This window comes from Lithobates pipiens, unplaced genomic scaffold, assembly GCF_037356315.1.
Source record: "Lithobates pipiens isolate NorthernLeopardFrog02 unplaced genomic scaffold, aLitPip1_a1.2 Scaffold_8, whole genome shotgun sequence".
Taxonomy (NCBI): domain Eukaryota; kingdom Metazoa; phylum Chordata; class Amphibia; order Anura; family Ranidae; genus Lithobates; species Lithobates pipiens.
Window position 1 is genome coordinate 106,689,171 of NW_027507903.1, and position 14,820 is coordinate 106,703,990.

A 14,820-nucleotide genomic window follows, 5' to 3' on the forward strand; every position below is an offset into this window, starting at 1 on the left:
CAAGCGAAGTTTGGAGTGCGTGGAAGACGGTCAGTACGAAAGTCCAGCTCCCCAGCCGACCGGACTGCCGAGTGGAGCCAGAGAGACCACTGTCTCCTCCACTCAAGATAACACAGCCTCAGTCTCGCCGACTGTTTAGCTAAGGTTCCTTAGCGGTGTCTCCCCACCGGAGGAAACACCATAACTGAGGGGACGGAGGGAGGATGAGACTTAAATTGTTAAATTGAAGGCAGTGTTTCCGAAGAGGGGAGGAGCCAGGATCTTTCTACGGTGGCTGTCCTGAAAGACGGACTTGGGAAAAGTAAATGAGGCCATGCAACAGGGAGTAGATAAACAGGGACATCATCAAACAGCTGGTAGTATTTCAGCCCAGGAAACAACATCTTCAGGGGAGGTAAAGAATTTGAAGGTACCGCCATCTTGTACATGAAGTTTCGCTGGAAATAACATACTGTAGGTGTTGACTGGTTTTATACAAAAGCTTTCACAAAGCAGCAACTTGCACAAAGTTTAGTTCTGGCTCAATCTTTGAGCTTATGAAATTAATTTTATCATTTAAAACAATACAGGTAAAAGTCCTTATGCTATTGAGGTTAAGACACTTGTCCTGAGAGATTTATAAGCTTTTATTGTGGGCTGCTGAAAAAGATGTTTTGCTGCCTGACTGGTTCCTGTACTTTCCAGTAAACCGCTGTTTCCCTCATGGAGAATTGTTGATGCAGAGGGACACCACATCGACACGATGGGGGGGGGGGGAATGAGATGGAGGCAGATCCCCCGGCCCCTATTACAGTCTAGACAACCCACACTTATTTAGGGGTCATACATCCAGGAGCATCCCGTTTGAATGTTGTTTTGTACAGTGGAAGAGCCTCATCCACCATCCTCAGGTGGAAACAGGTCGAGTTGAAGAAACCCTTCAAACCCATAGCATCTCATGACCTCCCAGAGATACACCCACTCTAATGAGTCAAACGCCACCTTTGCGTCCAGTGAGGAGATGACCCTAGTGCCCAGATTGACAAATTAGGATAGAGGCGTCGTTGGTTAATTTCTGTTCCCTTGCCTGGCATGAACCCCATCTGGTCAATATGACTCGGCTTCCGGGGGTTATACCGGGATGATGCCTGCACTTGCAGGCATCATCCCGGTACCGTTTTTTTCAGCGGGCAATTGGCTATCCAGCCATAACAACCGAAGCGGCTAGAAGCCGCTCGGCTGTTACGTCGGAGGAGCGGGAGGGGACTTCCCCCCCCCGACGCTGTTACCGGTGCTCCCACTCAATCAGGAGCACCGATTCAAGTGCCGATGCCTCCGGCTGCTGGGGAGGAACTGGAATGAACCCGTAATCGGCTTAATTCCAGTATCTTAATAGTAAACACGGAAGTAACGTCATGAGGTCACTTCCCATTTACTCGGCTGCCAATGCCGCCGGTTTAAAAAAAATATACAGTATTCAGAATCACAGTTTTCGGCGATCTGAATACATTGAAGTGTAAAGGAGGGATGGGGGTCTTTTAGACCCCCCATCCCTCCATAAAGAGAACCTGTCACCACCTATTACTGTCACAAGGGATGTTTACATTCCTTGTGACAGCAATAAAAGTGATACATTTTTTATTTTTTTTTAAAACAATTTATTCATTTTAAAATAAAAAAAATTATTTTTTAAATTGCCCACCGTCCCCGCGAGCTCCCGAAGCAAAGAAAACGCATACGGAAGTCACGCCCGCATATATAAACGGTGTTCAAATCACACATGTAAGGTGTCGCCGCGATCGTCAGAGTGAGAGCAATAATTATAGCACTAGACCTCCTCTGCAACTCTAACCTGGTAACCGTAAAAAAAATTTAAAGCGTCGCCTAGGTACCGTACTTTGTCGTCAATCCACGAGTGCGTGCAATTATAAAGTGACATGTTTGGTATCTATTTACTCGGCGTAACATTATTTTTCACATTATGCAAGAAAATTGGGCTAATTTTACTGTTTCGTTTTTTTTAAATTCATGAAAGTGTCCCTTTTCCCAAAAAGTTGCGTTTAAAACACCACTGCACAAATACCGTGTGACATAAAATCTTGCAACAATTGCCGTTTTATTCTCTAGAGTCTCTGCTAAAAAATATATATATATATAATGTTTGGGGGTTCCAAGTAATTTTCTAGCAAAAAATATGGATTTTAACTTGTAAACACCAAATGCCAAAAATAGGCTTAGTCATGAAAGGGATAATAGTAGAGAGGCGATTGGCCAGAACCTTTCGCCAAAATCTTTACCTCAACATTTAGAAGTGAGATCAGCCTACAAAAGACGCAATCCTAAGTATCCTTACCGGGTTTAGGGATCAAGACGATAACCGCCTCCTCCAATTACTCGGGAAGCATGTCGAGAGATTATAACTCAGAGAACAGGGCTGTACGTTTAGGGGCTACAAGTTCAGCAAAGTTAGAGTAGAATTTGGTCAGGAGTAGGGATGAGCCGAACACCCCCCGGTTCGGTTCGCACCAGAACTTTCCAACGGAATGGCTAATATGCAAGATGCTGTCCTAAAAAGGGTTTGGGGACCTGGCTCCTGCCCCAGGGGACATGGGTCAATGCCTAAAATGTTTTTAAAAATGGCCGTTTTGACGTGAGCACTGATTTTAATGATGATTAAAGTGAAAAAAAAAGTGAAATATTCCTTTAAATATGGTGCCTGGGGGGTGTCTGTAGTATGCCTGTGAAGTGCCACGTGTTTCCCGTGTTTAGAACAGTCCCTGCACAAAATGACATTAAACGGAAATAACATCATTTAAAACTGCTTGCGGTTTTAATGTTATATCTGGTTCCTGCAATATGGTTGAAAATCATTGAGAAAAATGGCATGGGTAGCCCTCCCTGCCCATTACCAGCCCCTTTGGGTCTTGTACGCATATTAAGGGGAACCCCGTACCCATATTAAAAAAAGGAAATGCGTGTGGCCCCCAGGCCCTATATACTCAGAACAGCAGTATACAAGACAGGGACTGTGTTGGTTTGTTGTGTTAAGTTGAATCTGTTTGTAATTTTCAACTGGTACATTTTTAAAGTGTAGCTCCAGTCAAAAAAACAATTTTTAAGCTTTTTGGAAAACATAGGGAAGGGTTATCACCCCTGTATAATTTGTTTTGCCGTCCGTCTTTTTTCATCTCACTTGCTGTTGTCTCCTTCCGTTTGCAAGTAGGAGATGTTTGTAAGTTGGATGTTTGAAAGTAGGGGCCTGCCCTATATGCTCTGCAGAAATGGCGGAACAAGGTGTTGATTTTGCCACAACATTGTAAGCCCTCAAAGTGACTCTTGATGGGCGCTGGAGCGCCCTGCTGTGAACGATTATATCAAGAATTGTAATTACATGCCATTGTTGAACAGTGGTAGAAAAATTGACCTTTGGTGGTTGTGGTGCTGGTGCCACAACACTATAAGTTCTCACAGTTACTCTGGGTGGGCACAGGAACAGGCCCTCTTGTGAAATATTATATCAAGAATTGTAATTACATGTCCCTGTTAAACAGGGGCAGAAAAATTGGGCCTTAGGCACTGGTGCTGGTGCCACGACACTGCAACCTCTCCCATATACTCTAGTTTTATTGCAGGAATTAGCCCTGCTGCAAAGCATTGCATCAAGAATTGTAATTACATGTCCCTGTTAAACAGGGGCAGAAAAATTGGGCCTTAGGCACTGGTGCTGGTGCCACGACACTGCAACCTCTCCCATATACTCTAGTTTTATTGCAGGAATTAGCCCTGCTGCAAAGCATTGCATCAAAAATTGTGATTAAACGCCCCTGTTAAACAGGGGCAGAAAAATTGAGCCTTAGGCACTGGTGCTGGTGCCAACACACTGCAACCTCTCCCATATACTCTAGTTTTATTGCAGGAATTAGCCCTGCTGCAAAGCATTGCATCAAAAATTGTAATTAAACGCCCCTGTTAAACAGGGGCAGAAAAATTGGGCTGATGGCATCACCCAGAACCAGAAATGTTCTTCCAACATATCAGTGGAGGAGGAAGAGGATAGACAATCAACATAACAGGACAGTCACTCAGCATCAGCATAGGCAGTCTTGAAGGGATGTGATATTTCAAAAAAAATTATTCGGTTACATCAGCTTCAGGTGCTTGGTAGCTGTGGGTTATCCAAGACTGATTCATCTTGATGAAGGTCAGTCGATCAACTGATTCGGTGGACAGGCGCACCCTGTGATCGGTAACAAAGCCACCAGCAGCACTGAAGGTGCGTTCCGAAAGAACGCTGGATGCAGGACAGGCCAGTAGCTCAATTGCATACTGTGCAAGCTCTGGCCAGTGATCCATCCTCAAGACCCAGTAAGCCAGAGGATTTTCGGTGGGAAAGGTGTCCAAGTCTGACCTTGCCCCTAGGTATTCCTACACAATGTAAATCAGATGCTGGCGATGGTTGCTGGAACCGATCATACCTTGGGGCTGCAGACTAAAAAATTGTCTGAAAGCATCAGTCAGACGGCCACCTTCTCCACCGCTCCTTCTGACCGATGCCTCAGCAACACGTTGTCCAGGACCAGGAGTTTGTAACCTCCCAGTCTCTGGGAACGCATTGCACAGACCTTTCTGCAAGGCCTCCCGGAGATGTCTCATCCTCTGCTCCCTCTGTGATGGCAAGATAAGGTCGGCAACCTTACCCTTGTAACATGTATCAAGGAGAGTGGCCAGCCAGTAATGGTCCCTCTCCTTGATCCGAAGAATACGAGGATCCTTCCGCAGGCTTTGCAGGATCAGGGAGGCCATGCAGCGTAGGTTAGCTGAGGCATTCGGTCCGGAGTCCTCTGGGTCACTAAGGACAACATGATCCGCAGCTACCTCCTCCCAGCCACGTACAAGTCCATGGGTTTCTTGGGACTGTAAATCATCCCTACAAGACTGCTGCTGCTGCTGAGGCTGAGTGCCAGCCTCCACCTCCATGCTGACACAATCATCCTCCTCCTCCTCTTCCTCCTCCTCCTCCTCTTCCTCCTCCTCCTCCTCTTCCTGTGTGATGGGTGGCACAGCAGGAACACTGTCTGGATAAAGGGGGCCTTGAGAGGCAAGGAAGTCCTCCTCTTCCTGCCTCTGTTCTGCCTCAAGTGCCCTGTCCATTATTCCACGCAGCGTATGCTCCAAGAGGTGGACAAGAGGTACAGTGTCACTGATGCATGCACTGTCACTGCTCACCATCCTTGTGGCCTCCTCAAACGGTGACAGGACAGTGCATGCATCCCTGATCATGCCCCACTGGCGTGGTGAGAAAAAACCGAGCTCCACTGACCCTGTCCTGGTGCCGTAGTCGCACAGGTACTCATTGATGGCCCTCTGCTGCGTGTGCAGCCACTGGAGCATGGCCAACGTTAAGTTCCACCTGGTGGGCATGTCAGATATAAGGCGGTTCTTGGGCAGGTTCAACTCCTTTTGGAGCTCAGCCAGCCGAGCACAGGCATTAAATGATCGGCGGAAATGCACACAGACTTTCCTGGCCTGCTTCAGGACATCTTGTAAGCCCGGGTACCTGCCCAAGAACCGCTGCACCACCAGGTTAAGGACATGGCTACACAGGGCACATGGGTCAGTTGTCCCTGTCGGAGGGCGGAGAGGAGGTTGGTGCCATTGTCGCAAACCACCATTCCTGGCTTAAGCTGGCGTGGCGTCAACCACCTCTCGGCCTGCCCCTGCAGAGCTGACAAAACATCTGCCCCAGTGTGGCTCCTGTCCCCCAAACAAACCAGCGCAAGCACGGCATGGCATCGTTTTGCCTGCGTACTTGCGTAGCCCCTGGAACGCCTACGAAGCACCGCTGGTTCTGAGGACAGAGCACTGGAAGAGGCCATGGAGGAAGAAGAAGAGGAGGGGGTGGAGGAGAGAGGTGTGTCACAACCAATAGTAGCATTTTGGAGGCGTGGTGGCGGAACAACCTCCAACACTACTGCACCTTGTCCTGCATCCTTCCCAGCTGCCAGAAGAGTGACCCAATGGGCCGTGAAAGACAGGTAACGTCCCTGTCCATGCCTGCTGGACCATGAGTCAGCGGTAATATGCACCTTACCGCTGACCGCCCTGTCCAGCGAGGACGGTAGATACAGGTGTATATTGTGCTGGAGTCACACAACACCCACTAACTCCTGCAGATGCCTTTATTATAGAACACCAGAGATAAAGGGGTATACTGTAATTGAGTCACATAACACCCACTAAGCCCTGCAGATGGCTCTATTAGAGAACGGCAATAAAGGGTAGATACAGGTGTATATTGTGCTGGAGGCACAAAAAACCCACTAACTCCTGCAGATGCCTTTTTTATAGAACACCAGAGATAAAGGGGTATATACAGATGTATACTGTGCTGTGCTGAAGGCACACACAACTTCCAATAACTCCTGCAGATGGCAAGTGGGCTCAAATAGAGAAGAGCTATGTAGGTGGATATAGCGGTGTGTACTGGGTACAGAGCACGCAGACAGCACGCACAAGCTCCTAACACTACTGACTGCAAGCTCTATTATAAAAGATAGATCACTAGCTATATAGGTGAGGTGAATATAGTGGTGTATACTGCGGTCAGGGCACACAGACAACAACCACTACACAACAGCAAGATCGAAAATCGTCCGAAAACGATCGGTGTGTACTGTGTTGAAGGTACACAGAACACCCACTAACTGCTTCAGACGCCAACACACTACACTAGGCCTCCGTGCTGGCGGCCTTATATAGTGTGGGGCGTGTACTACACAGCCTGAGCTATGATTGGCCACAGGCATCCTGCCTGTGGCCAATCATGGCTCTCCTCGCTGCTGGCGCTGTGATTGGCCAAGCATGCGGGGTCACAGTGCATGCTTGGCCAATCATGAGCCAGCAATGCACTGCGATGACGCAGTGCATTGTGGGCCTTGAGCGCCACACGAATTTGGCGCGAACGGCCCATAACGTTCGGAATTCGCCGAACGGGCGAACAGCCGATGTTCGAGTCGAACGTATGTTCGACTCGAACACGAAGCTCATCCCTACCCAGAACCCACACAGATGCCAAAGTCTAAGACAAGGGGGGGGGAGATGGTCAGACTGAGTGGGGCATGATCAGACATGCTGCGGGGGAGTATACGTGCCTCAGCGACCTAGTGGAGAGCCGCCAGAGAAACGTATGCCATGTCTAACTGGGACAAGGTAGTCTAGTAGGTAGTCGAGTGATACGTAAACTCCCTAGCGTCTGGGAGTAAGCTTCGCCAAACATCTGTTAAGGCATAGGTGGAAGTCCACTGTGCTAGGGCAGACTCAACCCAGGACACCCCCTGCAACCTGTCCAGCCCTGGGCAGGGAACCATATTAAATTCTCCCAGCAAAATGATTGCTGATGTGTCATAGTCTAAAACAATTTGCATAATATCATTCAGGATAGGAACTGGCGCTGGGGGTGGCAGGTACAATCCCACCAGAACCACATTTCTGTCATAAATGCAGGTGTGAATTTTAATGTATCTCCCGGACGGATCTGTGCACACCTCCAGTACTTGAATGGGCAGGGACCTCCGTATTAGAATACTAACTCCCCGGGTATAATTAGAGTAAGTTGCATGGTGATGCATGCCTACCCAGGGCTGATGGAGTCCCTTTACCCTCGTGCCCTGGAGGCGAGTCTCCTGCAGAATACATATGTGTGGATTGTACTTTTGAAGAAACTTAAACACTAAAGATCGCTTCACTGCCGAGTTAAGACCCCGGACATTCCATGAAATTATATTAATTTGCAACATGGGCAAACACGCATGTATAATAAAACCGTAAATGATATGGCATAGGCCATTAGCGGCAAGCAAATCAAACCATGCATGGGAGCATTAGCAGTAAGAAACAGCACATTGTGGATAAGACATATCTGTAGACTAAAGTATAGGACATAAGCAAGAGCATAAAGCACTAAACATAATGAACAAAAACCTTTTAAAACAAAATAGAACTGTATTCCCAGCATCCCCACACATTCAGGGAGCAAAACAACCCTCCACCCTTCCCGCATCCCCATCCCAAACATAGAGAGCATAAGATCCCAAACAACAGACAACCAGTCTGTTAAGTCAAGTTAGGAAAACAGAGGGACATGAGCCAGATGGATCCGCTCACAGGGCTGATCACCAGTAACACACCGGAGATGCTGGCAACCAAATAAATAGCATGTGGTTAATTATGCACAGATTAGTAGTAGTTCTCCAAATCAGTACAGGAGGTAAAACACATGTAGGCACGAGAGGCAATAGTGGATTGTTGAGCCTCCAGTGATCAAATGGGAGATCCCATAAGGGGACAACAGTAATTTTATGCTGAAAAGAAACTTCTCCTGCAAGCAGGGGCACAAGGCTTGAACAGTCATGAGGCCTAGAAAGCACAGGCACAATAGTGCTGAGGCATAGGAGACAAACCATTAACAACCATCATAGTGTATTATCAGCCGTGGAATGTTTGCCACCGCTCTCTGCCAATCCCTCTAATGGCTTCAATTGTCCTACAAGTATAATTCAAAATATTAACTACTTACAAAGCCATTGACAACTCAGCCCCAGCTACATCACCAGTCTCCCCTCAAAAAAGCAACCATCATTTCCTAATCTAGTTCCTTTAGCACCTTTTTCCTTTGCTTGTCTCCAGTTTCTCTGGCCTTTTCCAGCATCTGGAGCTCCCTACCCTAACCGTTATGGTTATGTCCTACTCTTGTTTGCCTTTCAGGAAAAGAAAACTCATCTCTTTAGGGCAGGGGTTAGCAACCAGTAGATCGCAGACAGGTGAATGGTAGGTCATGGTCTGGGCTTACTGACCCACCATTCCAGAGCATCAAACAGAGTGCATGGCAGAGGGGCTATTTGTAAAGTTAGAGATGTAGTAAGGAGCAAGTACCACATAAGCCTATGCCTCCTCTGTAGTGCTGGCTCCTGTTCCATGTGGAGTGATACAAACTGTACTCCATCTCTTATCCAGGCTTGCGGTTAGGGTTGCCACCTGTTCGGGATTCACCTGGACAGTTCGGGTTTTGAATCATGTGTTCGGGTTTCAGTCCACCTGAAACCCGGACACAATATTCAGACAGGAATGTGGCTTAGAACAGGGCCCCATAGGAGGGTGAGGGGAGCACTATGCACGCCCCATTACTATTCTCTTTGGAGTGCCCAAAGGTGTCCTAGGCCTTTTACAATCCTATAGATCAGAGGTCTCCAAACATTTTAAAGAAAGTTTAGGGTGGCCAGACTGTGCCCAGTGCGAGTAAACAATGCCGATCTTTGGTATTAGGGGGAGAAATAATTGGTGTCCATGGGAGGAAATGTGCCCAATTTTTGTTGTCGTTAGAAGAAATGATGCCCAATGGTTGATGTCAGTGGAAGGAATACTGCCCATTGTTGGTGTCAATGGTAGGAATAATGACACAAGGGCCTGATAAAGGCAAGCAAAGGGCCGCAGTTTGGAGACCAAAAGTATAGTGTATAAAATATATATTTGCTAAAGTGTTCGGGTTTGGCTTGAAGAAAAAGTGGCAACCCCACTTGCGGTCTCCAGAGTGCTGCCAGCAGCAGAAAAGAAGAGATATTTAGGTCAGTGTGAAGCAATACACTGGGCATGATAGTAAGGCTGCTTTCACAATGATGTGCTGTGGTTTATCCACACGGTGGGTGCCGTTTTGCTGTGTTTGGCTATAGACTTCTATTATATCCTGCAGGTCTGGTGCACATTCTAAATGCAGGAATCTTTGTGTGCTTTCAGAAAGTGCACCACACCTGCAGGAGCTAATAGAGGTCTATGGCAAAGTGCAGCTAATCCAGGAATGATGCAGGTCAACCGCAGCACATTAGTGTGAAAGCAGCCTTATAGGGGGCTTAGAACAGTAAGGGTTAATTTACATTTGCAGGGTGGCAAAATCCAATTGTTGTGTTTTTATCACTCCTTTACCAACTGCATTCCCTTTAGCTGCAGTAACCAGAGGTGTACACATGTTACAGCTGCAGCAGTAGTTAAATTGCCCTGTCATGGTTTGTGGATGTAGCACTGCCAAGCATGACCCATTCAAGTGAATGAGGCAACTCTGCAAGTGCCCTGCAACCTTGTGCAGTACAGCAAACAAGGGGGTTAAACAGGCACCATTGTATTGCTTTCTCACCACCTTCTTTAACACATTGGACCCAGCAGAAGCATGCAGTTGCTGGGAACTTGCAGAGTTCCCCATTTACTTGAATGGGTTGCAATTGGCAGGCGGTAGCACCCACCAAAAGCAACAGGGGACTTGATTCCTGCTGCGAGATGTGTACACCTTTGTCTGCTGCCTAAGGTAGGGATTGGGGGTGGTAAAACCGTGACTCAACAGGAGGGTTTTACCCCCCCCCCCCCAACTTTACATGTGAACAAGCCCTAAGAGTTATGCTACCAAATGCAACTAAGGGCTCGTTCACAAGTGCAGCAGACACCGCTACTCTTCTGAAAAGCGATCCGAGTGTGTTTGGCAGGTGGTGAGGAGGCAATATGTTGCTGCCTCCACCACCTTATTTAAACCCATGATTGCCATGCAATGCACTTAATTGCGATATGGTAGTACGACAACTAGAGGTTTAAATCATGTGTAAGGAGGCGACTCTGTGCCTGGTGATCTTTGACTTCTCCCATGTTGTTCAGGTAGATCTCCACTGCTTTAAGGTTGCCTACCCCTAGTTTAAGTGGATGGCCATGTCTTGGTAGGTTTACAGTTGTGCTATACTCTTTGCATTTTCAGATGATGGATTAAACAGTGCTATGTGAGATGTTCAAAGCTTGGGGTATTTTTTTATAACCTAACTTTGCTTTAAACTTGTCCACAACTTTATCCCTGACCTGTCTGGTGTGTTCCTTGGCCTCCATGATGCTGTTTGTTCACTAAGGTTCTCTGAGGGCTTCAAAGAACAGCTGTATTTATACTGAGTAAGGATGAGCCGAACACCCCCCGGTTCGGTTCGCACCAGAACTCTCGAACGGACCCTGCGTTCGTAACGAACGTTAGAACCCCATTGAAGTCTATGGGACTCGAACGTTCGAAATGGAAAGTGCTAATTTTAACGGCTAATATGCAAGATATTGTCCTAAAAAGGGTTTGGGGACCTGACTCCTGCCTCAGGGGACATGGGTCAATGCAAAAAAAAGTTTTAAAAATGGCCGTTTTGGCGGGAGCACTGATTTTAATGACGATTAAAGTGAAAAAAATAAAGTGAAATATTCCTTTAAATATGGTGCCTGGGGGGTGTCTGTAGTATGCCTGTGAAGTGCCACGTGTTTCCCGTGTTTAGAACAGTCCCTGCACAAAATGACATTAAACGGAAATAACACCATTTAAAACTGCTTGCGGTTTTAATGTTATATCTGGTTCCTGCAATATGGTTGAAAATCATTCAGAAAAATGGCATGGGTAGCCCTCCCTGCCCATTACCAGCCTATTTGGGTCTTGTACGCATATTAAGGGGAACCCCGTACCCATATTAAAAAAAGGAAATGCGTGTGGCCCCCAGGCCCTATATACTCAGAACAGCAGTATACAGGCGGTGCAAACAAGACAGGGACTGTGTAGGTTTGTTGTGTTAAGTTGAATCTGTTTGTAATTTTCAACTGGTACATTTTTAAAGTGTAGCTCCAGTCAAAAAAACTATTTTTAAGCTTTTTGGAAAACATAGGGAAGGGTTATCACCCCTGTATAATTTGTTTTGTCGTCCATCTTTTTTCATCTCACTTGCTGCTGTCTGATGTTTGTAAGTTGGATGTTTGAAAGTAGGGGCCTGCCCTATATTCTCTGCAGAAATGGCGGAACAAGGTGTTGGTTTTGCCACAACATTGTAAGCCCTCAAAGTGACTCTTGGTGGGCGCTGGAGCGCCCTGCTGTGAACGATTATATCAAGAATTGTAATTACATGCCATTGTTGAACAGTGGTAGAAAAATTGACCTTTGGTGGTTGTGGTGCTGGTGCCACAACACTATAAGTCCTCACCGTTACTCTGGGTGGGCACAGGAAGGGGCCCTCCTGTGAAATATTATATCAAGAATTGTAATTACATGTCCCTGTTAAACAGGGGCAGAAAAATTGGGCCTTAGGCACTGGTGCCATCACACTGCAACCTCTGCCATATACTCTAGTTTTATTGCAGGAATTAGCCCTGCTGCAAAGCATTGCATCAAAAATTGTACTTAAACGCCCCTGTTAAACAGGGGCAGAAAAATTGGGCCTTAGGCACTGGTGCTGGTGCCATCACACTGCAACCTCTGCCATATACTCTAGTTTTATTGCAGGAATTAGCCCTGCTGCAAAGCATTGCATCAAAAATTGTACTTAAACGCCCCTGTTAAACAGGGGCAGAAAAATTGGGCCTTACGCACTGGTGCTGGTGCCACCACACTCCAACCTCTGCCATATACTCTAGTTTTATTGCAGGAATTAGCCCTGCTGCAAAGCATTGCATCAAAAATTGTAATTAAACGCCCCTGTTAAACAGGGGCAGAAAAATTGGGCTGCTGGCATCACCCAGAACCAAAAATGTTCTTCCAACATATCAGCGGAGGAGGAAGAGGATAGACAATCAACATAACAGGACAGTCACTCAGCATCAGCATAGGCAGTCTTGAAGGGATGTGGTATTTCAAAAAAAATTATTCGGTTACATCAGCTTCAGGTGCTTGGTAGCTGTGGGTGATCCAAGACTGATTCATCTTGATGAAGGTCAGTCGATCAACTGATTCGGTGGACAGGCGCACCCTGTGATCGGTAACAAAGCCACCAGCAGCACTGAAGGTGCGTTCCGAAAGAACGCTGGATGCAGGACAGGCCAGTAGCTCAATTGCATACTGTGCAAGCTCTGGCCAGTGATCCATCCTCAAGACCCAGTAAGCCAGAGGATTTTCAGTGGGAAAGGTGTCCAAGTCTGCCCTTGCCCCTAGGTATTCCTGCACCATGTAAATTAGACGCTGGCGATGGGTGCTGGAACCAATCATACCTTGGGGCTGCGGACTAAAAAATTGTCTGAAAGCATCAGTCAGACGGCCACCTTCTCCACCGCTCCTTCTGACTGATGCCTCAGCAACACGTTGTCCAGGACCAGGAGTTTGTGACCTCCCAGTCTCTGGGAACGCGTTGCACAGAGCTTTCTGCAAGGCCTCCCGGAGATGTCTCATCCTCTGCTCCCTCTGCGATGGCAAGATAAGGTCGGCAACCTTACCCTTGTACCGTGGATCAAGGAGAGTGGCCAGCCAGTAATGGTCCCTCTCCTTGATCCGAAGAATACGAGGATCCTTCCGCAGGCTTTGCAGGATCAGGGAGGCCATGCAGCGTAGGTTAGCTGAGGCATTCGGTCCGGAGTCCTCTGGGTCACTAAGGACAACATGATCCGCAGCTACCTCCTCCCAGCCACGTACAAGTCCACGTGTTTCTTGGAACTGTAAATCATCCCTATAAGACTGCTGCTGCTGATGCTGATGCTGAGTGCCAGCCTCCACCTCCATGCTGACACAATCATCCTCCTCCTCCTCTTCCTCCTCCTCACCCTCTTCCTGTGTGATGGGTGGCACAGCAGGAACACTGTCTGGATAAAGGGGGCCTTGAGAGGCAAAGAAGTCCTCCTCTTCCTGCCTCTGTTCTGCCTCAAGTGCCCTGTCCATTATTCCACGCAGCGTATGCTCCAAGAGGTGGACAAGAGGTACAGTGTCACTGATGCATGCACTGTCACTGCTCACCATCCTTGTGGCCTCCTCAAACGGTGACAGGACAGTGCATGCATCCCTGATCATGCCCCACTGGCGTGGTGAGAAAAAACCAAGCTCCCCTGACCCTGTCCTGGTGCCGTAGTCGCACAGGTACTCATTGATGGCCCTCTGCTGCGTGTGCAGCCGCTGCAGCATGGCCAATGTTGAGTTCCATCTGGTGGGCATGTCACATATAAGGCGGTTCTTGGGCAGGTTCAACTCCTTTTGGAGCTCAGCCAGCCGAGCACAGGCATTAAATGATCGGCGGAAATGCACACAGACTTTCCTGGCCTGCTTCAGGACATCATGTAAGCCGGGGTACCTGCCCAAGAACCGCTGCACCACCAGGTTAAGGACGTGAGCTACACAGGGCACATGGGTCAGTTGTCCCTGTCGGAGGGCGGAGAGGAGGTTGGTGCCATTGTCGCAAACCACCATTCCTGGCTTAAGCTGGCGTGGCGTCAACCACCTCTCGGCCTGCCCCTGCAGAGCTGACAAAACATCCGCCCCAGTGTGGCTCCTGTCCCCCAAACAAACCAGCGCAAGCACGGCATGGCATCGTTTTGCCTGCGTACTTGCGTAGCCCCTGGAACGCCTACGGAGCACCGCTGGTTCTGAGGACAGAGCACTGGAAGAGGCCATGGAGGAAGAAGAAGAGGAGGGGGTGGAGGAGGGAGGTGTGTCACAACCAATAGTAGCATTTTGGAGGCGTGGTGGCGGAACAACCTCCAACACTACTGCACCTTGTCCTGCATCCTTCCCAGCAGCCAGAAGAGTGACCCAATGGGCCGTGAAAGACAGGTAACGTCCCTGTCCATGCCTGCTGGACCATGAGTCAGCGGTAATATGCACCTTACCGCTGACCGCCCTGTCCAGCGAGGCAAGGACATTGCCTTCCACATGCCGGTAGAGAGCCGGAATCGCCTTCCGTGAGAAAAAGTGGCGTTTGGGGACCTGCCACTGAGGAACCGCACATTGTACAAACTCACGGAAGGGGGCCGAGTCTACCAACTGAAAAGGCAGCAGTTGAAGTGCTAGCAATTTAGCCAAGCTAGCATTCAACCGCA